Source organism: Ammospiza caudacuta, chromosome 3 (assembly GCF_027887145.1).
Source record: "Ammospiza caudacuta isolate bAmmCau1 chromosome 3, bAmmCau1.pri, whole genome shotgun sequence".
NCBI lineage: Eukaryota > Metazoa > Chordata > Aves > Passeriformes > Passerellidae > Ammospiza > Ammospiza caudacuta.
Genome location: NC_080595.1, coordinates 58,088,710 through 58,114,028, shown reverse-complemented (window position 1 = coordinate 58,114,028; position 25,319 = coordinate 58,088,710). Strand labels below are relative to the sequence as shown.

At 39.5% G+C, this 25,319-nt stretch overlaps 1 protein-coding gene across 1 annotated transcript in view; it reads left to right on the top strand.

The window, feature by feature from the left end:
* Window positions 1–19,050, top strand: part of SCAF8 (SR-related CTD associated factor 8) — an 87,742-nt gene extending 68,692 nt beyond the window's left edge. Inside the window, exon 21 of the mRNA XM_058802080.1 lies at window positions 18,089–19,050. The gene's annotated coding sequence lies outside the window, so the exon portion shown is untranslated. The remainder of the gene's footprint in view (window positions 1–18,088) is intronic.
* The last annotated feature ends 6,269 nt before the right edge of the window (window positions 19,051–25,319 follow it).

The window sequence follows — 25,319 nt, the reverse complement described above, 5'->3', positions numbered from 1 at the left end:
CCTTTCTTTTGTATTATTATTATGAAATTTAAAAATCTACATACTAATCCATCAAAACACTCAAAATATGATTAGTCTGTTTAGAATAACCAGAATAACCAGACATGCTTACATTTAAAGCACATGTGGGAGCATCACTGCTTTAGTGCTTAAAGGAAAAGGAACAAATAAGGCAAAAATGGAGAAACAGAAAATAATATAACACTTATGTAAAGTTGACCCTTTGCTTACTTGATTGTAAGCACAATTGATAAAGCAGTGACAAGTTTTAAACTCTAATATGTTAAAACACACCTTTAGTTTGTCCTTTTGTTCAGTTTCTATTTCTGTTTCCTAGTTTTTTAATGTTATGACATTGTGGTTCAAGGTAGATGAGCTTGTGAGATTATTCTGTTCTTTCTAATGAGACCATTTTTTTTAATCCTGGAATGTGAAATGTCATTCAAATATTTTTTAAAAATCTGACATTTCTTGAAACTTGGCTGATTTCCCAAAGTTTTATATTAGAAGTTAGAGAAATATTACTCAGAAACTGTCCTTCCACCAGCAAGCTCTCACTTGATGGTGTTAATTACCTTTCATGAATTTCAAAATAAATTCACGTAAAGGAGTTTAATTCTCTGAAATATTCTGTGTGATATCTTTCACAAATAATTTGAGATTCTCCTTCTTCCCATCTGCTTTCAGTGGCACTTCACTTGATAGAAGCAGACAAGATTTTTCATTAGCACTGTGAGATATGATACCTTCTTTGGCTTTTAATTAGGTTTTCAAGAAGCAAGTGTATTTGCCAGGGCCAAGATTTTAACTGAGATACACTTTAGTGAAGTTTTACTTATTATTAAACCATATTTTAATAACTACAAATGAGTGTCCATAAACCCAGATATAAATAAATATCTTGTCACCAAGATCCTTGAAGTTTCAGTTACATTTTTCCAGATATCGGACTGCTTTTTAGTCCAGTATGATATTTAGCTTGACTCTTTTAAATCGACTAAAATTTACAGCACTATTAAGTCCCTGTTGCACAGTCAGGATATCCACGTAAATAGCTTTGCATCCTTTATTTGGCTCCTTATCTGCTTTTATTTCATATGAACATTGAAGCTGTATTATTAAATTACTTGCACTGTTTAAAGATAAGGCTCAAACAAAAATACATTTTGTATGGAAATTGCCATACAAAATAAAGCTGTCTTGTAGTTGTATTCAAAAATTGATGTGTCATCACATTAAAAGAGGTCTTCTCTCCCATAATAGATTATTTTTTGTTTTGCAAGAAGTGAGAGTGACAGGTTGTTTGTGAAAAATCTTTTTTTTTTCATCACAGGAAGCAAATGCTTCTAACTGTATTTGGTCTCTCTAGTTATATAATTGTATAACTATGGAAAGTAATCAATTACAAGGCACAGCAATCTGGCTTTCTGTACTGAAAGTAAAATAACAATTTTAGTCTCAGAGGTTACCCAAGTCCATCATTCCCTTCCTTTGAGGCATCTGTTCATCCTCAGTGTGATACAGTGCACTGCACAAAAGCAAAAGTTCTCATAGACACAAATATTGTTCCCAGGCAGGTGGGTATAAATCCTGATGGAATTGCACCCGGAAAGTAAAGTACATTTTGGATCAAAATGTTTGATGGTTCTTGGTAATTGTGCTGAAATCAACCTACCTAGGATTAGATTAACACAGAATAAGCATTCTGTGGGTGTTTATAAATATGCACTTCCTTAGTCTTTCATGTTGGATTATCCTGTTTCTTTCCACTCAGTGTAATATCTCTTATGTTCAAGCTTCCCTTCTTTCTAGAACTGCCCAGCTCTTTCCCACACCATCACCTTATTTCTCAAGGTTCTTAAGCCAGGACTTAACTTTGTGTCCAAAGATTTTGACTTGGCACAGTTAAGTACAGTACTGAAAAAGGCTGTATTCTTCTGGAATCATGGTCAGTTGTAAAAATGTGCTGCTTTATCCTTCAAGCTCTCATGCTAGGATGCTTGTAAAATAAACCAAGTCAAATAATATGGAATTTTATGGTGACAACTATTATGCCTGCAGATTGTCTGTAAATTCCTTCTTTCTTCTGCTTGTTTTGTGGAGATCAGAGGAAGGGATCATATTAACTTCCATAAACCTTGATCTCTCATTGCAGCCTTTTCTCCTTCTTATCATATCTAATTACCTGAGCATTTTGACTAGCATGCTCTCGTTTCCATGCTATGCATTTCTTGTTCCAGATGAGAAGTGTCCTTGCTTTATTACTTGTTGGAGAGGATCTAGAGCTCTCATGCAAACACATCAATGGTAAAATTTCAGAAAAGTCAGAGGAATCAGGAATTTTTATCTCTGTTAAAATCCTATGTTATATAAATGACTAATTCATAGGAATATGGTCCATTATGTCAATTATAGTTTAATGAAAGTTGGATTGACTGCTCTAAAGTAAAGATCTCATGTGACTTACTGTAGGCTTTATGTGATAGTGGACAAATTGCTTTATGTCTTAGCATTTAGTTTTGATAGTTTAGTTTTTTTAGATAGTTTGATAAAGAGTTTAGTTTTTTTGATAAAGAGATGATGACAGAATGTGCTTGCCTTTTTTTTTTTTCAATTCTTTGGTTTACTTGTTTTGAGTGTGACCTATTAGCCGAGGAACATTCTTGCCTCTGTGTGTTAGGTTTCATAACAGAACAGATTTGGAACAGATTTGGGCCCTGCTGCTACTGCTGGTAATGGGAAGTTTTGTGATGCCTTTTCCTTTAACAACCTCTATGCTTTCAGGGAGATTTTAACTGAACTCTTTAACGAAGACAAGGATGCTTTCATGTAATTGGGAAGTTACAGACAACTCTTCTGTCCCTGGAGGCTCACTGTTAGGAGGATTTTCTGTATCCTCGGTCCCTACTTGGCATAGTTTCTTCAGTCTATGCTGCCATAAATGTCTGTAATAATTGTTGAGCACGCAGGAACTTAAAGATGGCATGATGCATAGCAGAAAAGGAATATCTACTACATTCATACATAGCACTCAGCTGGTGCTGCCATCCCACAGTGAGACCAAAGCAGATACCCAATAGGCCAATCGTATAAAATGAAGGAAAGCAAGTATTTTCTGAAAATTGATAATGTCCCACTTAGTTACACCATCTGATAGAGAAGTCACCTTCAGATTTACTTTACTCTATAAGTCATCCTTACCCGTGTAAATATGGTCTGCAGAGATTCTGGAGTGACTGTGGAATCAAAGGAGGAAAATGCTCCTTCCCACCCCCTCCCCTCCTCCTGAAGCAGTTAGAGCTGCAAATATCTATTAAATTTAAATTAATTTCAAAGGGTGTCGGGCAATGAAATATAAATGCTCCCTCAGTACATTTGGAAAATAAAAAGGGAGTAATCAGGATGTTGCATTGCAAACATTTCTGTGTCAGTGTTGTACCATTTCTTTTACTTTTTTTTCCTTACAGAGACCATTAAATAATTCAAAACTGGATGTCTTTAAATTGTACACTCTCATTAGCTGTCTACATTTATAATTAAAAGCTATTGTAATATGCAGCAATTTTGACATCGTAGCAGGAAAATCATGGGAATCATCATTAAAAATGGTTGAAGCATGACCTTTACCTGAGGAAGTTTTTCAGAAAGCCATAAGGCTTAGCAGGAAAGTAGAAAGAACAACTGAGTCATTGACAGGAGCTGTTTAATCCCATTTGTCAATGATTTTGATTTTGCCAGGACAGTAGTTACGGTCAGTATTGTCACGTAAGAAGGAATATCCAACATACACAGTGCACTATCCAGTCTTTACATGTGATTGAGCATAAGAACAGACCTTTGCCCCTGTTTTCCTTGCTCTTCATTTTATTATTGTAATGGAGAGTAGTTAATAAATTCAATGCTTCTTAACAAAACAAACAAACAAAAAACCCAAAAAGTAAGAGACCTAAGAGAGCTGTTGTGAATCCAGTAGTGTACAGGTGAAGTCACTTAAGGGTCTGCACACTCAGGCTTGCCGTTCTGTGAGGGATAGGACCTTTCACAATCTTTCTCCCTAATCTCTACTCCTCAACTCTTCTAAAAGCAGCAAAACTGGTGGGCCTCACTCCAGATATTCCCATCTGTCTTTCCCTCTCACTGTCATACTGGGGTTTCTGATCCTATTTTCTCAACCAGCTGGGAACAGCAGTCCTGTTGGTGGCTGGGATGGTTGGCCCTGCAATGCAGTAGCCTTGTCCTCCCTGGCAGAGATTTGGCATGGGTGGCTGCCAGCTGTCCCCATGGTGGGAATCTCTATGGTGCAAGCTCTTAGTGTGTCACCCCTTTTCCTGTGCATGCCATCTACCTTGTCTAGGTACAGCCTTGGTGACCAACCCTGCCTACTGCTTTTAGAGCTTGTTCAGCTCATTCTAACACATTCATTAACTCATTCCACCAGTAGCCCCACAGCAGTGTACACCTAAATAGTCTGGGTAAACCACTCCTGCGATAATACTCCTGTAAACCCCTGGAAAGGGCTATGGAAAGCAAAGATGGGGTAAAGGTATGACTGAGCATGAGCACTTTAAACAAGTAGAAGAGCATCCAGCAGTGACTGAGTGGGTGCTCTCTGCTACTTCCAGCCAATTGAATTAACCAGCTAAATGGATTTGAGACATTTATCCCTTGTCCTGCAGGCTCCATCCTTCCTGGCAAGCATCTTGAGACAAATGGCAGTCATTTGCATCATAGTATTCAGTCTCTGTGATGGAAAGCTGTGATCTGTGCCTGGTTTCTGTGGCTGAGCATGAGGCTCAGGACAGGTTCTCACACGGGATCACCTGGACTGTTCACCTGCTTTCAGGGAGAACCAAGCACACGTCTCATCTCCACATGGGTTTGTCTCACCACTGCCAGTGCTTCTTGTGACACCAGTACATGCAATGCCTGTGGATAACCTGCTGCCTGGCTCACTGGCCTCGTGTTAGAAAGCTTTTCTCCACAACTGCATACTAAGTCTTGTCTTCTGCATGATGAACAGGGAGAACAATTAGTTATCATCCTCTTCTCATAACAAACCTTTACATATTTTAAATATGTTATCATGTCTTCTTTCTAGACTAAACAATCTATTTCTTTCAACCTTCCATTCTTCTTCATCTGTTATCAATTTTTTGTGGCTTTTACCTGGATTCCCTCCAGCTGTCTCTTTGCTTCAACAGCCCAGTAGGCAGAGCTGGATATAGTAATGCAGTCAAGGCCTTGCCTCTGGTAATACGGGAAAAATAATTGTTTGATTTGCTTACAGTATTACTCTGCCTGTATATCAGGCTCCCTTTTTCTGCAAGTGGATAGCATCAGCACGCTGACTTTGGGTTTGCTTATAGATCACTATAACTCCCTTCAGCTCTTTCTGTGTTAATTTGTCCTTCTCATTGTGGATCTAATGCATTAATTTCAGAACATTTATCCAATTTACTGCAGTTATGGTGAGTTCTAGTCCAATCTTATAAACTGCTTGCAACCTCATGCAGTTTAATATATTGTATCAGATGCTACAAATCTACTTTACCACCAAAGTGTGAGATTGTCAAATATAAAAGGCATCAGATTTACAACAAGTTTGTTTTGAGAAACCTCATGAAAGACCTTTTTTTAATGATTGATAACAAGCAGAAGTTATGTAATAGGATGGAGTCAGACTTTTCTCTGCCTGTTACTGTCACAGCATATGATGACCTGTGGTCACTGGCATTTCAGCCACCAAAGGCAATGTTCAGGTGCTAAATTGATCTCTGCTGAGCTGCAGGGGATAGCAGCAGTATTCTCACTGGCAAAGTTTATTTTGAACTAGCAAGGTTGTTAAAAAAAAAAAAGCAGCATTTCCTTTTCTAACACTATTACAGAATTTTTCTTACATTTTTCTATCTTTCTTTTCCCTGCATGTTTGCATGGTGAATTCTTTGCAGTTCTCCCAGCCATGTGTACTTACTGATACCTCTTAAATTACTCCTTTGGGGCTCTAAGGTAATTAATTATCTCCTGGTATAGCGCACTGCTCATTTACTGTGCACTGGGTTAATTTGCTGCTGTGCTTTAGTGCTGCCCTTCTGTAAACTAGTCCTCTCTTTTGAACTCTTTCCCCCTCTGGATTGCCTTTGCCTAGGGGTGTCCTTGATTAGTCTCTGAAGCTGGCTGTGGCTGCATTCCCTGTGCTTCTCAATACTGGTCTGCACTTTCTTTCCTAGGAATGATGAAATCTCATTTTATAATCACTTTGGTTTGATTTCCTTTCCATTACTAAGTTCTAAAAATGTTCTATGAAACTAGAGTTAAAACCAGAACACCCTCCCATGTCTTTTATGCCCTGCCAAATTACTTCTTCAGCAAATACTTGAGTGTGTTTTTCTTCAGGAGAAATAAAAGAGGTGTTAAATACCAAACTTTCTCCATATTCTAATTTTGAAAGTCTTCTGAGTTTTTGTATGCTTCCATGGAGAAGTGCTTTCATCTGCGAAGCCAACGGAAGACTGTTTCAAAGATTGTCTTCACTTCTTGAAGTAACCAGGGGCAGACTTTTATGACCTACAATCTAATCCTTTCTACAAACCAATTGTAGCTGAAAAACACAGCCTGACCTCAGAAGTCGAATATTGTTTTAAAACATATTCTGCAGCTTTTTAAAATACATCTGGAACATACTTCCTGAAGAAACTACAGAGGAGGATTCTGTGCCTCATCAATATAATGGCAACTACAAAGTGATGAGATAGAACCAGCTGTTTTGTCGTGTGTGTATATATATATATATATATATATATATATATATCACACTACCCTTGGGATAGGCTGTCAACATGCAGTATAATACATATAATCTCTCCTGAGCAGTGAACAAAGCAGAGCTAAGACTGGCAGGATCTTCTACAACCTATGTAAATATTTTTAAAAAGAGGTGAACAAGATCCATCTTATATTGGTACATCACACAGTGAGGGGATTGGTCTCAGAGTGAAGACTTTATGGTTATTCTGTCTCTTACAGGGCAGATTGAAATCCTGCATCTGCAGCCCTTTTTTCCTTTAGGGAAGGATCTCTGTGGTTCAGCTATTTGAGTATGTTTCTTATTTTCTTTGTTTAAAAAATATTCTATAATAGTTATTTCAGACCTCTGCAAATGGATGACAAATAGCCACATTTTAGTTAAACCAGAATGTTCTTTAAAACCATTTCTTACCCTGCTTTCAATGCTATTTTAGTAGCTCTGTGGGTAACAACAGCATATTTCTTTCTTTGGAAGTTCCAAATACTAGAAATACTTTAGGGGAGTGATTTTGGTTCAGTTTGTATTCATACAGATAGGCTATATATCATGGGTGTTATATAATGCCTGTAATTTAAGAGTCCACAATGAAAACAAAACATTTATTATATTCGGAGACATTTCCAGGGAGTGAATAACTATGATTAAGTGAATAGGCCATTAGCTACCACTATTACAGCTCAAATGCAGCTGAAATAGCATTTATTTAGTGGTAAAAAACATTTGGCAGCACTGCACTTGCAAAAAAACCCCCAAAACTTTACATTTGGAAAGTTCTCTACATTCCTAGGAATCTCCAAAGAAATGGTATTTAAAGGCACCAGACTCAATTTTCCTAGGCTGTAACTGTACAAGAAGTATACTAAGTATATAATTTAGGGGAATATTGCATTTTAACAATCTTATACCAACATATGTAAGAATTCAATAATCAAAGTAGCTGGGGGCATGAAGTTTTCTATGAATTAATTAAGCCTTCTTACTCCATTATCTCCATTTTATTGTACACATTTACTTCTGTTCAGATGCATTTGTTCTCTGCAGTACATGCCTTTTCACATTTGGATCACTGAGGAAATATGTTCTGCAATTAGAGAAAAAAATACATACCTCTTCATTTTAGCAGTATTACTAATGAAATAAAGATAGTAAGATTTTTCTGTTAGTGATATGAGCCAAAGAGCCCAGCCTAACAGATATGAAGTTATTTACAGTATTTTATTTGGGTTTTTTTAATGCTGTCTTGATATTGAAATAGATTGTTCTTTTTTGTATATCTTAAAAACCTTCTATTGCAATGGCTACTGAAAGCTTTGCTTACAGTAAGAGAGTTTTCCTTTGTGATGAATTTTTGTTCAAAACAAGAACCAGAGTATTTCTTCAAGGTATTATTAATGATCTTTAATATTAAATTTAATATTCTTGGCAGTTGAATCTGATCAGAAACTAAAGATCCTCTGAAGTTTATCTTCTCTGTCTCAAACAACTTTTAAATGTATTTCATGATTTCTGTAATGTCAGATCTCTTCAGAAATGCTGTTGATAGTTACAGTAAGAAGATATTTTAGTAATTTGAAGAATATTTCTGGTTTAAGTCCTTTGGTGAACAAGAATTATATGAATTTGGCTGTGTTGCTCTCTGGAAATCCTTGGCATCCAGAACAGGCTGCATTCCCCAGCTGACTGATTCTGATGGATAACTTTGTGTGGATTGGGTGGTCTGTGGTGGAGCTGAGGGGCAGACTCTAGCAATAGTGATTGTCTTTTTTTAGAAAAAAATACCGTCTCTTCACAACTGAAGCTGATTATTTTTTCCCATTTCTTGGAAAAAATAGTGTCTTTTGACAATTGTACACTTGAACAAGCTAAACATTTTGAAGAGCCTAATATTGAACTTCACAAGATTTTAGAAGTAGACATTTGCAAAAGAGATAATTTTAAAAGCAAAGGTATCAAGAGAATGCAACTACAAGTCTTTAAAAACAGATCAGTCTTTGTCAGGGCTAATGGAGAATAATGGTGATGGAGATGTTTCTCGATATGGAGAGTTCAGAACCAAAAGATGGGATCAGATAAAATAATAAGTTCTTGCTGATTGTGGTAATTGTTTATACAGAGCTGTTCCCATTGGGTTTTGCTAAGAGGCACATTACAAATTTTTTTAAGAGACAGATTTAAGCACACCAAAAAGTCTAAAATGTAATATGAGAGAAAGTTAAAATAAAAAACAAAAAAAACAGTTCATCCAGTTAACCTACCAGCATGGACTTAATAGTAGTAAGTTACTGGGAGACCATTGCTGGCATCACAGCAGTCTGTAATCTTCAACAGGTGTAGAGCCTTGGCTGTGCTCTGGAGCTCTGTCCCATAATGATTATCTGAGGTATTTTTATATGTTGTGGCATTTGATTGCAATAACTGAAATGAATGAGCAGTAACACCAATGTAGGTTGAGCCAATGTTTTTAGAATTTGTGGAGAGGCAGCTGACTAGAAAATGGAGTTAATGATCTGAAACAAAATGACCTACAGGAAGATTGTCTTCTGCTTATTTAATGCTGGACTGATCTACCATCAACACAGAGACATTTATAGAATAACAAGAGTATGGAAGTAAGAGGCATTTTGTTTACATAATCTATAAATTTTAATTAGGTTGCCAAAATAATTTTAGTTCCAGGCCCAACAAGGCAGAACCAGACTAGAATTACTGACTTTGTGATCAATAGCAGCTGAGGTCGCATAGAAACCACAAGTAATGGCAAATCATTACTTGGACCTAAAATAAGATTATTTAACTCATTAATTAAAGCTAAATATGAATAATTGCATTTAAAGGTAGACTGATATTTTCAAGCAATTTTTAGGATCTTTAAGAGAAGCTCCATGTTGTAAGGTTCACCTTTACTGGCTATTCATGCATTTCTAATTCACCAGGGACATAATTCCTGTACTGCAGCAACTGGAAACAGTACTGCCACTGCAAAGTGACAACTGTGAAGGGCATGTGGGGAGGCAGGCTAATGGTCACCAGTACATGGCTAAGACCAGGCAGAAGATACAATTGTTAGACAGCAGAGGGCACAAAGGAAATGCATTCATTCTGCAGATTGACAAAACAGATGGTGGGTACTTTTCATCCAAAGGGGATGCTGCAAGATTGGGATAAAATTTAGTAGTACAAATATGAAGTTGGGTGTTCAATGAAGTAAAGTTTCTACAATTACATTTTGGAGACATCAAAACAAGTGAGAATAAAAAAGTATGTTTATTAGTTATGAGATATTTCTGAGCCATTGGTGCATTGCGTAAAAAAAAAAAAAAGGAAATGCTATCTTAGGACATATCAAGCAAGGTAACTCCAGCAGAGAAAGTGAAGTTATCAGTGTCTTAATCATAAAATTACTCAGGTTGGAAAAAGACCTTTAAGTTCATCAAGTCCAGCCATTAACCCAGTTCTGCCAAGTCCACAACTAAACGACGTCCCTAAGGACCAGTTCTACACGTCTTTTAAATACCTCCAGGGATGACGACTCAACCACTTCACTGGGAAGCTTGTTCCAGTGCTTGACAACCCTTTTCATAAAGAAAATTTTCCTAAGATCTAATCTAAACCTTCCCTGGTACAACTTGAGGCCATTTCCTTTTGTCCTGCCACTTGTTATATGGGAGCAGAGACTCATCTGACCTGGCTGCAATCTCCTTCCAAGGAGTTGAAAAGAGTGATGAGGTCCCCTCTGGGCCTCCTTTTCTCCAGGCTAAACACTCCCAGCTCCCTTAGCCACTCCTCACAGGACTTGTGCTCCAGACCCTTCACCAGCTCTGCTGCCCTTCTCTGGACATGCTCCAGCACCTCAGTGTATTTCTTATATTGAGGGACCCAAAACGGGACACAGGATTTGAGACGCAGCCTCACGGGTGCTGAGTACAGGGGGACAATCCCTGCCCTGCTCCTGCTGGCCACACCATTGCTGATCCAGGCCAGGATGCCATCGGCCTTCTTGGCCACCTGGGCACAGCTGGGTCATGCTCAGCTGCTGTCAACCAGCACCCCCAGGTCCTTTTCTGCCAGGGCACTTTCCAGCCACTCTTCCTCAGCCTGTAGCACTGCCTGGGGTTTTTGTGACACAAGTGGAAGACCTGGCACTTGGCTTGTGCCACTGGCTCAGCCAACTGGTCCAGCCTATGGGAGCATCCCTCCCTCTGTAGAGCCTTCCTGCCTTCCAGCAGATCAACATTCCCACCAAGCCTGGCGTCATGTTCAAACTAAGGATGTGCTTGATGCCCTCCTCCAGAACATCAATAAGGGTATTTAACAGAACTGGCTCCAGCACTTAGTCCTGGGGAATCCCACTTGTCACTGGCCACAAGCTGGATGAACTCCATCCACCACCACTCTGGGCCCAGCCATCCCGCCAGTTTTTAACCCAGTGAACAGTGCAGGAACTCCTGTCCAAGCCAGGAGCAGTCAGTTTCTCCAGGACAGTGTTATGGGAAATGATGTCAAAGTCCAGGTAGACAACGAGGACAGACCTTTCCTCATCCACTAAGCAGGCCATCTTGCCATGGACAAAACTGGTCAAGCAAGACCTGCCTTTCACAAAGCCACAGTGTCTGAGTCTAATCCCCTGGTTGTCCTGTACATGCCATATGGCATGTACAGGCACTCAAGATGACCTGGTCCATGACCTGCCCCAGGACCAAGGTCTGGCTGAGAAACCTCTAGGTCCCTGGATTCTCCTTTCAATCCTTCTCATGGTTGGGCATCACATTTGCCAACTTCCAGCCATCTGGAACCTCACTGGTAAACCAGAACTAGTGATAAATGATGGGAAGTGGCTTGCTGAGCACTTCTGCCAGCACTTTCAGTATCCTTGAATGGATCCCATCCAGCCCATAGACTTTTGTCTGTCTAAGGGGTGTAACAATTTTCCCTTGGATTAAGATGCTTCATTCTACTCTCTGTCCCTGTCTTGCAGCTCAGGAGTCTGGGTATCCTGAGAACCACTGGTCATTCTATTAAAGACTGAGGTAACGATATTAAGTACCTCAGTCTTTTCCTCATACTTTGTGGCTATATTTCACCCCACATCCAGAAAAAGATGGAATTTCTCCTTAAGAAGCATTTTTGCTGTGTTTTGTAGCTGTAGCCAGATTAAGTTCTGGTTGGGTTTGGGCCCTTCTAATTTTCTGTCTGCATAACCTCACAAGATCCTTGTAGTGATCTGGACTTCTCTGCCCCTTCTAAGGATTATAGACTTTTCATTTTCTCCTGAATGCCAGCTGAAGCTCTCTGTTCAGCCAAGCCCATCTTGTTTCCTGACAGCTTATCCATTGAGATGTGGGGATGGCCTGCTCCTGGGCCTTTAAGATGCTTTGGGTTTTTTTAAGAATGTCCAGCCTTTCTGGATTCCTTTGCCCTTCACAGCTGCCTTCCAAGGGACTCTGTCAATCAGTCTCCTAAACAGAACTTTGTAGGATAAAGTTTCATCATTCATGTTCCGGCAAGATTAAATCAAAAAGTGGAAGACACTGAGAAGCAAGCTAGGGAAAGAACAGGAAAGCAAGAGGATGTTAGCAAGAGGATGCTAACAAATGTTGACTTAACCCTATAAAAGGAAATTTGGGAAAGAGATTGAATAGAGTCTCTCTAACCACCTCCAAGAAGAGCACACCCAAAAAAAGAGAAAATATCTTTATTGTGAAAACAAGCCTCACAATTATAAATTGATCATAAAAATGCAGGCTTCAAATCAGGAAATAATTATTCTAGTCATCAGAGCAATGAACTTCAGGAACAGTAAGTAAAAAGATGTTAAAAAAAAATTAGGATACATCTTGGCCAGTTAATGCAGTTAATGGAATGGAATGGGAGAGGCCTGCATGCTGAGACCTTTCAAATACCCCTACTTTGTACCCCTTCTATTCCACATAGTAAAGGGCTATGGACTATTTTTGCATGCTCCAGAGTTTGCTGTCAGGAACCAGAAGCTCATAGGTATTCAGTTAAAATTAAAGTTAAAAAATTAAGAGACTTCAGTTGTGAGAGAGAAGAAAAATCCTGGTGGTTTGATTTGTCTCAGAATTGCCACAAGCCATCAGTGTGTTACAGCCCTGACAAACACTAGAGAGGTGTAAGAGCTTCCATTCCATTTCAGGGTAGGGTTACTGACTGGGGCTTCAGCTTGCTTCCTCCATGCTGCTGGAAGCCCAGCCAGGAGTTCCTGCTTTGAGAAGAGTACAGGGAGCTGCTATGTCCTGCTGGCATACAATTTATTAGCCAATTCCAGCTGATACTCAGTGATTGTGCAATGGCTTTTTATTTGCTTTGTCCCAGTGTGCCCATTTAGAGGCGCACACCAGCCCCACAGCCAGGAGGCAGCAACGTCCAACCCATCCAGCGACATCTTGGGTGAGAGAGGCGCTGGTGCCGAGCACTGCCCTCCCAGTGGCTCACACCGGGGCAAAGCAGCACTTTGGGACAACTTCTGTTCTCTGGGACATGGACAGCAAACAGCTCCCTCAATCAGTCACAGGCTCCTGCAAGCTGAAGAGGTCCAGGTTGTTTTAAGGCTTCTCCTGCAGGACTGATGCAGCGTGGCTGCAGTCACACTGTCGGCTCCCAGCTCTCCCACGGTGCCTGTGACTGTTGTGGGGATGCTCTCGCTGCCAGCTCAGGCACCAACCCACTCCGAGCTTGTCCTCACAGCTTCACAGCTTCAGTGCATACCAAAAGGGTTTGCTTGAAGTGCCCCTGCTGTGTTTATAGATGTGCCTTTGCCTTGAAGCAAACCAGAGGCATTCCTGCAGTCGAGCTCAGCTGCGGAGAGATTAAGGCTGTTCTTCATTAACACCTTGAAGTGTTGTTTGCAGTTTCCAGCTCGCACCATCTGCCATTCCATAGCCACACCAATGAACACTGTTTGGCTTGAATGTAGATGAAGTGCTCTAGCAAGTATGTCAAGAGTTGGCTCATGATCAAGTTTCAGTCATGTAAGTGTGTAGGCATACCCCCAAACAAACTTAAATCTTTCTCTCCATCATGGCAAGGCAGAGCAGGATAACTGTGTCAGCCAGCAAAGCTGGAGGACAGTATATTTGGATGTTTATTGTCATGCAAATGCCAAATATTCAAAAATTGTGCCTTCCAAGGTTATGAGACTGGCTTTAAAATAGTGTAATCTTAAAATAAAGTCTCTAGAAATCCATTTCATCTGCTTTTCTCAGATTCTTTTGAGCCTATCAGCACCTAAAAATCACATTTTTTCACATTTTCATCTATGAGCATAGAAAAATGAACTAAAAAATGAAAACTATTCATGCAGGAACAACTCTCTTCAGAAGGAAAAGCTTCACAGAAAAAAACATTGTGGAGCTCACTCTCTGGAGCTGATAACACTGGATTTGACAAAGCCAGGGACTGAATTGCCAAAGTTTGCACAGCTGTAAGAATGATATAGTTCAGATTTCAGAATTCTTGCTGACAGAAGATACATATGGAGTGAAAAACACCAGGTATAGATTACCTGAAAGGAAGGGAGGAAAGTAAAAAGGCCAGAGGGAGCTGCAGTTGTCTTGTGCCGTGCAGTACAAGCATCTTCAGTCACACACCAGGGAAACTGCTTCAAGGCTGTGAAATTCTTCCTTCAGCCCAGAACTCACCCACTCCCAAAAAAGAATACTTGATGCCAGCCTGGATTTTGGAGGACTGGCAACTGGATTGTCACTTGGTACCCTAATCAGGTCTTACCTACAGAATGCAATGTGCCACTGGACTGTTCATTTCTAACTGATATCACTTACACCACCATATACAGTGCAGAAAAGCTTTGAAAGTCCTTCAGATTTTTGAATCATGTTAGGTAGGATTTTTTTCCAATGGTTTTACATTGCTTTAAATTACACACTGCTTGCGTTTAAAGTATGCACTACTGTTTTAAGCAGATTCATGTGGTTATTAAACTAGCTAATTCTTGTTAATTTAAAAATACACTTCTAAATAAATTCTCTAGAGTTTTAGAGACTTTGTTAATCATTGTAATTAAGTATAGTTTAAATTTAGCACATTGTAACTTCACTTTATATCCCCAATGACTTGATGATATCAAGACTCAAAGGTATACTCTAACACTTAATATTTACCCTTTAATTTGTTTTAAAAATGATTTATAGGAATACTTTTGTATACAGATACAGAAATAACATAGCAATTCAAATATTGAACATTACTGCAATTTCTTCCCCTAATACTCCTTAGGCTGAGTCATAGAAAACACTCTGATAATTTTCAAGTTTCCTCCTGCCTCTTCATAAATGACAGCACAATATATACAAAACATCATATGACATTCCAAATGTTATTATTATCTTGATAGAGGCTTCTCTAACATCAGGGACAAGGGCTTCATAATTTAATTCAAGTATTGTAATAATCAGCATTCGCATAGTGTAAAGCTTAAGACATCTGACCTCAAGGAACAAACAGATTGAGGTTTGTCATTATCAGTAATCTAGTCTTTAACCACAAATTTTCACTGGAATTTAAAGTCAGTTAAATTATGTAAGTTCTATGCTGCTTGCTAAAATGAGGAAATTTTGCACTTTCTATTAATCTCTATTTGATAACTGCAGTCTTAATTACCCTGAGTGTTACTACTTTTCCCCCTGTCAGCCAACACAGGAACGTTGCACTGTTTAAAAACAGACTCCTGTTTCTCCTTTTGAAAAGAAGGCGTGGGACTCATCTCACTTTACTCTTGCCGTACATCTACACTGCAGAGCTGACTGCTCTGTCTCTGCAGCACAGTGAGCGCTCTGCAGTGCGAGTCACACACCCACACACCTCTCATGGCTGCTCCTGCCACCTGTGTTAGGCACTTAGGCAAGCGTGGCACAAATTCTCCTGCCATCACTGACTGGCTCCAGATAGCTCTGGTTGGATACTTAGGCTTGCCATGGATTGCAAAGAGAACAATGATGATCTTTTAAGACAGGAGTCACCATGACACATCTCTCCATGTCAACAAGCCATCAGCTCTTCTGGCCCTGAGCAAGCTGCTGCCTGGACTTTCAGTAACGCTTCTGACTGAATACTTTGTCTCTCTTTCCCTGTCACTGTTAGCAAAGTCTTGACTTTCAGAGATCCTAGCCCTTTTGACAAAAAGACAAAAGTAATTCTGGTATCTGTATGTCTAAAATTCTTGATAAAAATCCCCTAAATCTCTGTAATTTATAACCCCTAGAGCTGTTCTCAGTAAGGAGCAGACATCTGCTTTGTCTCATTTTCAGGACATCTGACTTCCTGTAAAAAGCAGGTGTTTTTTGTGGGATTTCTTCTCTGTCTTGGCAGTCAGACAGCAGGCTGTACATCATGAGCAGTCAGGTTGGCTCACCTGTCCTTTATCCTCTTTCCTTATTTTCCACTGGAGAAAACTGGAAGTATTTGTGTGTACTCTTTATGCTGCTGTCTCTCTGTCACCACGTATCTTTCAGAGGAAGTCAGTCTTACTTTTCTTTCACTGGAAATCCAGTGGGATATTCCCTAAACATCAAATTAAATTTTGTGTTAATTGAAGGTGGGCTTTGTGTTGTATTTCAGCTTCTGCTGGCCTCCAGTTCCTCCAGTCAAGAAAGAGCTGGGGACTCTGTTTCCACCTTGGAGAGCAAGTTATTTCACATTTCTGAGTAGCACAGATGGCACAAACAAAATATATCATAGAGTGAAAAGTAGAAGTGGTCTGCTAATAATCTAAATTAGGTTAGGAAGAGTGATCTGTGCCTCCTGTATTTGTGGAATTGTCTTGTATCTTCATAAAGATTAATATAAATGGTAACCTATTCTTTGCAAAGCTCAGTATCACTGGTCCTGTTGGTCTCAACAGTCTTTTTCAGTATGTTTCTTATCAAGATATCTTTTGCAAGATAAACAATAATTTTGTGGTCTAGAGTTTTGTGAAGCTGTGCAACTGATTTGTTTCTAAACTGTAGTGGTATATGTTTCTTATTTTCTCAGTGGAATGTTTCATTGAACAAAATTCAATTTTAAAAGGCTGTGAAACAATTCCAGTAGTCTAAATTGAACAATATTTCAATAAAGCACATACTTCATAAAAGTAGCCATATAGATGTGAAATCAATTGCTAGGAAGACTGTGTTATCACTTGAAATCTTCTTTCCATAATGGTTCTATTTTTTCTATTTTCAAACTCTACATAATTCTTCTTGAAATATGTTTGCTTGTATTAGCAGATTTATTTAAACAAGACTGTATGGTAAAATATTTCAGTTGTTACTGTTCTTGTGTGGTAGGGAAACTGGGCTAGAATAAATTATGATGATGTGAGTGCATAAATTATTTGGAAACCATATACAAGGAATAGTTCTCAATGATACTCTGTTTAGTAGAGTTTTTCAAGTGTTTTTTCCTTGTTCCAGTAATATTCAATATTCTCACTGATGGTTTGGATGAAAGGTTACAATGTACACTTAATTCATAGAGCAGAACAAGCCTTTTGGAATGCCAAGGGAGGGGATAATCACCTTCCAGAGGTACCTCTGCCTCTCTTACATTTTCTGCAACAAATATATATTGGAGGTGTATTCTTAGTTTTTCCTATCTCCGTCTGTGATACTAAAAGTTTGATTTTCTTGGACTTCACTGAGGACTATCTGAAAAAATTCTAATTGTCAGAAAATCAGAATAGATAATGTAGAGGGCTCTTTTGACCCTTGGTTCTGTGAAGCCAATTCAGTGAGTCATTTATGAAGCTTTTACAGGTGTTACTAATACATAATGGACATGACCAATATGTGTTAGAGGTAGTTCTACAACAAACTCATATAAGCCACTTATTAACCTGTTGGATTCTTGCTCATTGTTTGTTAATCCTTTACTCTGTATCTTGTGTACAGTGTGTGAGAGAGACACATTAGAGTGTGTAATATAGGACTTTAATCTAGAAAATCTGCTATACAAAAATAATTTTTACAAGGATAGTATTATACTGACATTTTTAAAGTACTAAGCTACTGGACATTTATTTTTTAGATAATGGTATGGTTGATCCTGGATAATGTTTTAGGAACCATACAGAATAAGGCCTTTCTCCCTCATAAGCATTGTGTGGCTAACAGAGAGACTGTAAACTTAATCCCAAATATTTTCTTAGTGAAGCATTTACTATTGCATGGCTGAAAAAACAAAAAGTCTCGTTTATAGGACTTTTTAAAAATGGGAATTAAACTCCAGCAACCAGTGATGACTAGCTATTGTTCCTTTTGTCAACAGGCAAGATGAAGGAAGTTCTGGCAGCTTACCATGTCCCGGGCTCTGCAGAGCTAAGTGAGAAGTGCTCCCAGTTCTAGCACGCATCACATCCCATCGACCTTGGGTCTGGAGTGCCAGAAGGATCCCAGCGCTGCGCTCGGAGACGGCTCTGAGCACCTCAGTACCCCCTTCTTGACAGAACCCAGGGATGGCAATATTACACACCAGTAGTACCTGTCTGGGGCAGGTTTAATTTTATAAATTAAAACAATAAACTCTATGAGTTTCTAGACCATATTTGTGCTGTTGAGGATGATCTGCTCAGATGAACAGTTTTGCATCCATCGAAGAGACAGGTTCTTCTGCTGGACCAGAAGATGACAGTGGACTGTATATTGTAACTAATATCATTTGTAGCATCTCCTAGTGCAAATAATTGAAGAAGGTGGCAAGAAAATCCTGTGAGGAATAAGACATGCTCTGTTTTGATCTACAGATTTTATAAAAAGTTTTGTTTTTTTAAAGATAACCACTTTTAGATAACACTATGTGTGCAGTCTATGTGCAGCTCTTCACTGTGGCTATCTGTATTCCAGAGATGATGAATGCCTTGTAAGACACCTCAACTTTTTAAAATTTGTGATTAATCCTTAAATTATGAGATTATAATGGAAAACTAGAAAGAAAAACTTCTAGGGTTTTTATTTGACTGGTTGTCTCCAATTACATCCCATTACTTCTCCTAAAAGGAGAAGGAAAAGGCAGGAAGTAGAAATGAACTACAAAAGCCCCCACATTGCATTTCTTCTTTTGGCATATGCACCTATCTAAATGTGTGTTTGATCTAATATCCAAGGAGAGGGAAACAGCTAAAAGTTAGCTGAGCCATCACACAAAAGGTCTGTGGTTTTGAACAGTATTTGCTAATTTTGTCTCTTGAATAGCTATAGAAAAGAAGGAATATGTATATGCCCCAACATATGTGAAAAGGACATACTTGCCATTCCTTTATTTATTTTTGCTCTTTCAAAAATTAAAGTGTCAGATATTTGGAATGCTGTAGTCTGTGGTCTCTTTACATTTGTTTAGTGAGAGCCTTTCAGCAAAATCATTCCCATTACAGTGTAACTGCATGGTGACCACAGCTTTGGGCCTGTATAATAAAGATCTAAATTGAAATTTTTTTTCTCAGCATTTTCTCTATTTTTATGTTGTATCTGCGAGTCCTTAATTGGAGTCCTGCTCATTGCTGTGCCTGGAAGATTTGGCAATATTTTTAGGAAGAAATGTATTTGTGTGGTTGAACCTCCTTCTCCTTTGTATTATTATTTACAACAGATTAGAGGACAGATACAAAAAGTTAACAAATCAAAAGAGACGCTTAAATTCAATTTGCACATGATCCCCCGGGACAATAAGGAGATCAGGCTCTTTGCATTCTTGATTTAAGGCCATGCTCAAGTATTTGGCATCTGGTCTCTATTAATTGGTAATCCTACAAAGGTATTGGAGGAAAAAGCTGCAGAAAAGTTGAGTCTAAGCTAGCTTTGATTTGCTGTGTGTGATATATTGTGCTGAACACACAGCTGTGCTGTACAGCACAGTTCAAAAGCCAATCAGATACTTTTTACTTCCTCCTTCTTATTTTCTTCTCCAAAGACAAAATTTTAAATTATAAAAATATTCATCATGTACCAATGAAGTTTGTGTGAGCAAAAACTGCTCATGGCATTTCAAAAATAAATGTGGTCCTGACAAGGCTATCTTAGCCATGCTGCATTTGGTTTGTCAACAAACAAGTGTTTGTCCCACTATGGTTAGCTCATAGCAAATATCTGTATTCCTATCAACAGAACACCTCAGACTTTCAAAATCTTTTAGTTGGTCATCACTATTATCCTTTATGTAGCTGCATGTGGATGTTGGAGTGCTTACTGCAGTGGCATCCATACCAGTGCGTTTAAACACTGGTTTTATGTGTTTAAAATTAAAAAAATAAAAAAAAAAAATAGGGGCAGACAGCAGCGTCTCAGAGCTGCTGATCAATTTCAGCTAATCTAAAGCTGAGCTCCTGCTCACCTTCTGCCCTGCTCACACCTTCCCACAACCTGCCCCTCAAAGAGCTGCACACCTAAGAGGCTTCCTGGTGTGACTGAAAACATCCTTGTGTAAGAGTTTAGCTCATGTGCCAGCTCTGACAGCAGGGAGAGGGTGGGAAGGAACACCTTTTAATCAGCAGTTTAGTTGTAGGTTGGCTTCTGCTGATAGAGCACCCACATCCTCAGGTGCCTCTGTGAATTAACTGTTCTTATTACCTTAACTTTCTGTTTCAGGACATTGCTTGCCTGTGGCTAAAAGGTGTTCCTTGATTCAGTAACACCACAAGGAAAATAAAGCACTGGAAAATCCTTAGAAAATAATATTAATGGTGTCTTTAAAACTATTTGTGCAGTGGCAGTATTTGTGGTACCAGAAAAATACAATGCCATAAGAATACATTCTTGCCATTCAAATTACTCTGAATATCAAAATGTTTTCAGAAAAACAGAAGTGAAAGCTGTGGGCCATAACAGTAAGAGGGCAGCACAAGCCCACTCTGTTAGCAGACCCTGAGCTATTAATGAGGTTTATGCTCAGTATGTGGACAGCTGGAGCCACCAAAACTGTACATGCTTGAGCTTGACCATGGCACCATTTGAATATGAATTACAGGAAAGAATTGCCCCGAGAGCAGGGCCTTATTTTGGAGAAATGGCTTTTTGTCTGTATCAGAGGCTGCTGAAGTCTGACCGTCCCATTGAGTGAACTTTTCTGACTTTTTCTGACAAGATGGGTGACTGTTGCCCATCTGTTGAAGGAGTGATTGAAAAACAAAACACAACAAAACAGGCAAACCTTTTGGCACTCCAGTAAGGGCAAAGGTTGAAGCTTTTTGTTCTTTGGATGAATTCCCCTTTGAGATGCCTCTCCATGCTTTTCCTTGGCATCTGGACAAGCCCTTCTTTGTGAAGGGACATGAATATGCAGAGGCCTGCAGTGCACCCTCTCTTCAGTCTGCTTCAAAGGAAAGTTTCAAAAGTCATTATTTTCTGGCAACTTTAAACATCTGAATGGGGCTGTGCTGTGTAAAGCAGTGCTGGCTTTACAAACAGTATTAGCTGATTGTGATGACTTGGAGCAATTCAGTATTTGCTCAATTAGAACAGATACTAAATGTGGACTGTGTAGCTTAGCAGACAAGAGTGTTGGTTCTGCTGACTAAATGTAATGTGTGAATATGGACTTCACATTCAAATGAGATGATCTTAAGTAATTTCCTTAGCAGAAAATAGTCCATTCAAAGAATAAGAACATCTGTTCAGAGCTGACCTGAAATAAATTGTAGGTTTAGAGACAGGTCTTTTGTCCAGCATTGTTTGGGCAGTAGACATGTAAGAAACAGTTGACTCTCCAGGTCACAGCTGAGGTTTCAATGACATGTCTGCTACAGCTGAGCACACCAAATCTTACCTGTGGCTGCAGTTCTGTTCCTGCTGTCAGTCTGCACTGCTGTGATAGCACAGGCTTTTACAAACATCAGCTTGCTTTAGATTGCTTACAGTTACATTTCCTTGGGTTTGAACTATGTGTGTGTGTGTATGCTACTGTTGATTCAGCCTGTACATACACAGAAAATCCCACCAGTGTGGAGGGATAGAATGTAAGAAAATAAAAATAGTGCATAGGTAGTCTCACACCTGCAGAGTTGCAGCTGTACTAATCACCAAAGATTAGGAACAGGCCTGCCCTTAATAGGCCACAGCTGGGTCCAATAAGAAGAAGAGTGCTACAAAAGAGTGGGTTAGCTGATGGTGAAGAGAATTGGAGTTTGTTGTTTGTGTTGTGAAGAAGGAGTTAGTGCTGTGAGGAGCTGGCCATGAGGAATCACTGAGAAGGTATGGAACTTTTGCAGTAAGATAACAACACACCAGTAGTCATCAAATGGTTATATTTGTTAGCTGTTACTCTAAAAAGCCCAAGTTTCTTAGAAACTATGATCATATTTCATAAGAAATTATGTACCTTGCTTTTTAACTTCTCTGTTGTAACCTTCGTCTAGTAATCAAGGTTTAGCTTAGATACTAGGAAAGAGTTCTTTACTGTGAGGGAGGTGAGGCAGAGGAACAGGTTGCCCAGTGAGGTTGGTGATGTCCCATTCCTGGAAGTGTTCAAGGCCAGGTTGGATGGAGGTCTGAGCAACCTGGTCCAGTGACAATTATCCTTGCCCATTACAGAGGGTTGGAACTAGATGATTTTTAAGATCCCTTCCAACCCAGGCTGTTCTATGATGCTGTGACATCTTGTCAAATACTAACTAAGGGAGTCTCAAAGAAGTTTGCAGGCAGAGTATCATTTATTTTAACTTGTAAGTAGGTAAACCAAGTCACCAGAGAGCTAAGTAACTTCATGGATATTTCACAAGGAGTTGCTTCACTGCAATCAACAATAAAAAAAATTAATGATCATGTAAGGAATCTTACTTAAGAAGTTATCACGTAATTTTTGTCACTCCCTGCTGTGTTTGCCTTCTATGTGAAGAAAGCTCCTCTGTCAGCAGCTTAACTTACCTCAGCTGCTCTGAGAGTTCTGCACCCATGCCCTCTACATCTTGCAAGAAACAATTAGGTTGCTTTACTCTGTATGATAACCTGAACTGCCCTCCAGGAATCGCTGTGAAGGGCCAGATCTTATCACTCTTTTCTTTATGACAGAGCTGAAGTTCCACTTTTCCCCAAGGCTCCCTGTTGCCAGCACAGAACTTTAAAATATTTTCTACCTTTGTGTTACTACCACCAGAAATAAACAGAAAAGTGTTTGATCAACTTCAAAAGAAAAACCAGTCTGAAAAAGCTGCCACCTTCTAACTCAGAGGGAAACAGGTCAAACTGTTCAGTGAAATGTTCCCGAATGTAGAAGCAGGAGACAGTGGTTGCAGAGGGCTGTGGGATCTGTGCCCTGCTGCCAGGGTTGCTGTGAGGAGACGGCACCGTCCTCCCGTGGCCCCACAAGGTGCATTTCATGGCAGATGAACTTTGGCAGGAGAGGGGAAGCTTTTCCCAGCTCATTGTTACTGCTGGGGACAGCAGAGCCATCACAGGGATAGCAGGCACTGAATGGGAGCTGGGCTGAAGCTGTCTGCATTGGCAATATGCTGCATTTTCAAAGCGATAGTTAATTATTGTACTGAGTTCCCAAGGCATGTGGTGAGTTCACTGTCTGTGGGAATACTTAAGTCAAACCTCTTGACCATTCAAAGGGTGGTGATGTCCTGGTGCAGGCAGCAGGGAGGTGCTTGATGTGGAGCACTTGACCTGGAGCTCTCCGTTACCTAATCCCAGACTCCTTTCATAGCCACCACTCTTTTTTTGACACCAATATTCACTTTGCCTTCAAGCAAGAGAGTTTATGCTCTGTCTCCATGGGGATCTGGCAGTGCAGGTCTCTAACCATCAGCGGGTGTCAGAAAAATAGCAATTTCAGTTGTATCTTGTAAAAGTCAGCCAAATAATGACGTTTTCTTTAAAATCTCAACTGTGTAAATTCAGACTGAACAACAACTACTCTTTCTTAGGCACAAAGCTTCCTATTAAATCCATTTTTTTGAAAATTAGTAAGTATATATTCAAAATTGCTGAAACTTACTGCCCTCAGTAAAATTTTGGAAACTACCCAAAACCAGGGGAGTGTTTGCTTGTTTATTCACAAGAAGTTCTGTTTTGAAAAATGGCCCAAATTACATGTGATATCCAGATCAGATTCTTACCCCAGAAATCTTGCTTTTGCTGCAACACTGGAGTGTCATGTACAATACAGATTTGGACATGGACAGGTTCAGGAATTCTTTCCCCAGAGCATTATGTATAGCAGATTTTGTCAGCTGAATTTCTTATCAAAAGCCTTCACGAGACCCAGGTTCTGCTGCTTGGTTTATTTTGGTTTTGCTTTCATTGCTTGTCAACCAAAGAGCTGCAAAATAAACATCAGAATGTAAAAGTGAGTCCAGGTAAGCTAAGGCAGAGAGCTGCATGCTTTCCAGCTGGGAGACGCTGTCTGATGTTACACAGCCCCTCCGACTCCCCAGCACAGATTGTGTATAGTAAGCAACTCATAAGTGCTGTTCTGAAGTTTGTCTGTCAAAAGCCCTGCTCAAAATTGTGCTTGGTTCTCCATGGCTGATGTGAGGTGCAAATAGCTTGGCTTTCTGTAGCTTGGGTAAGAACTGAAGCACTAGCAGACTTGGAGAATCGGCTTTGTGAAGAAGTCAAGCCACAAGTTGGCAGAGATGAAACCAATCATGTTTGTTTCCTGAAATCACTTCTTTCCACAGCAGGGGAAGCAGGAATGGCCTCTAGTACAAGTAAAACCACCCCTGCAGAGTTTGAACAATAATTGTCATCTCTATCTGGAAGACACTCAAAGGAATCTTTTTTGTTGTTTTTAGGGGGGGTTTACTCTTTTCTGGAGTACATATTGTGTACATCAGCCAATTCTTTTTCCATGGGCCTTCTCACAGTGACGCAGTAAAAGAAAGGCTTGTTAGCATAGCTTTGAAATTGTCATCTCTTCACTCACTAATGCAACTTAACTTCACATAGCTGATTTCAAGTGCTGTTACAGTAAGAAAAGCATGACATTTACTTAGCTGTTAATGTAAGGTCCAAAGAGAAGGGTATGCATTCCTATTCCAGCTCCACTTCTCAGGCAGTTTTACAGTCAACTTCTGCAGGGAATACCAGAGCAGTGATTCATCACTAAGGACAGTCCATCCCATCTCCAGGCCAGAACACTGGATTTCCCAAATGTCACAGTTTATAAAATACTGTCAGTGATGAGTCTCCATTTTCTGTGCTGTCAGTGTTCTGTGTTTGTTTTTAAGGATTTCCAACCCTGAGATGGTGATTATTTTTTTCTCTTTATCCATAGGCATAAATTCAGGAGCTCCAGAAGCACTAAACTAATATATTAGGTGATAAATCAAAGCAATCTTGGAAAGCATTGTGTGCCGTGGCAGAGACAATCAATAGGAGAATCTGTACATAGCAAATTAGTTCTGTAATGAATTACATTCCAGGCCCTGGGCCCTTCTTGTGTGCAATCACTGCATTATCTCTTCCTGTAATAGCACAGAGTATGTGCCTGCACTGATTTGTGGGATACACTTGTGCTAAGAATTACACACTGAATTCCTGTAGTTGAATTTCCTCTTGAAGTT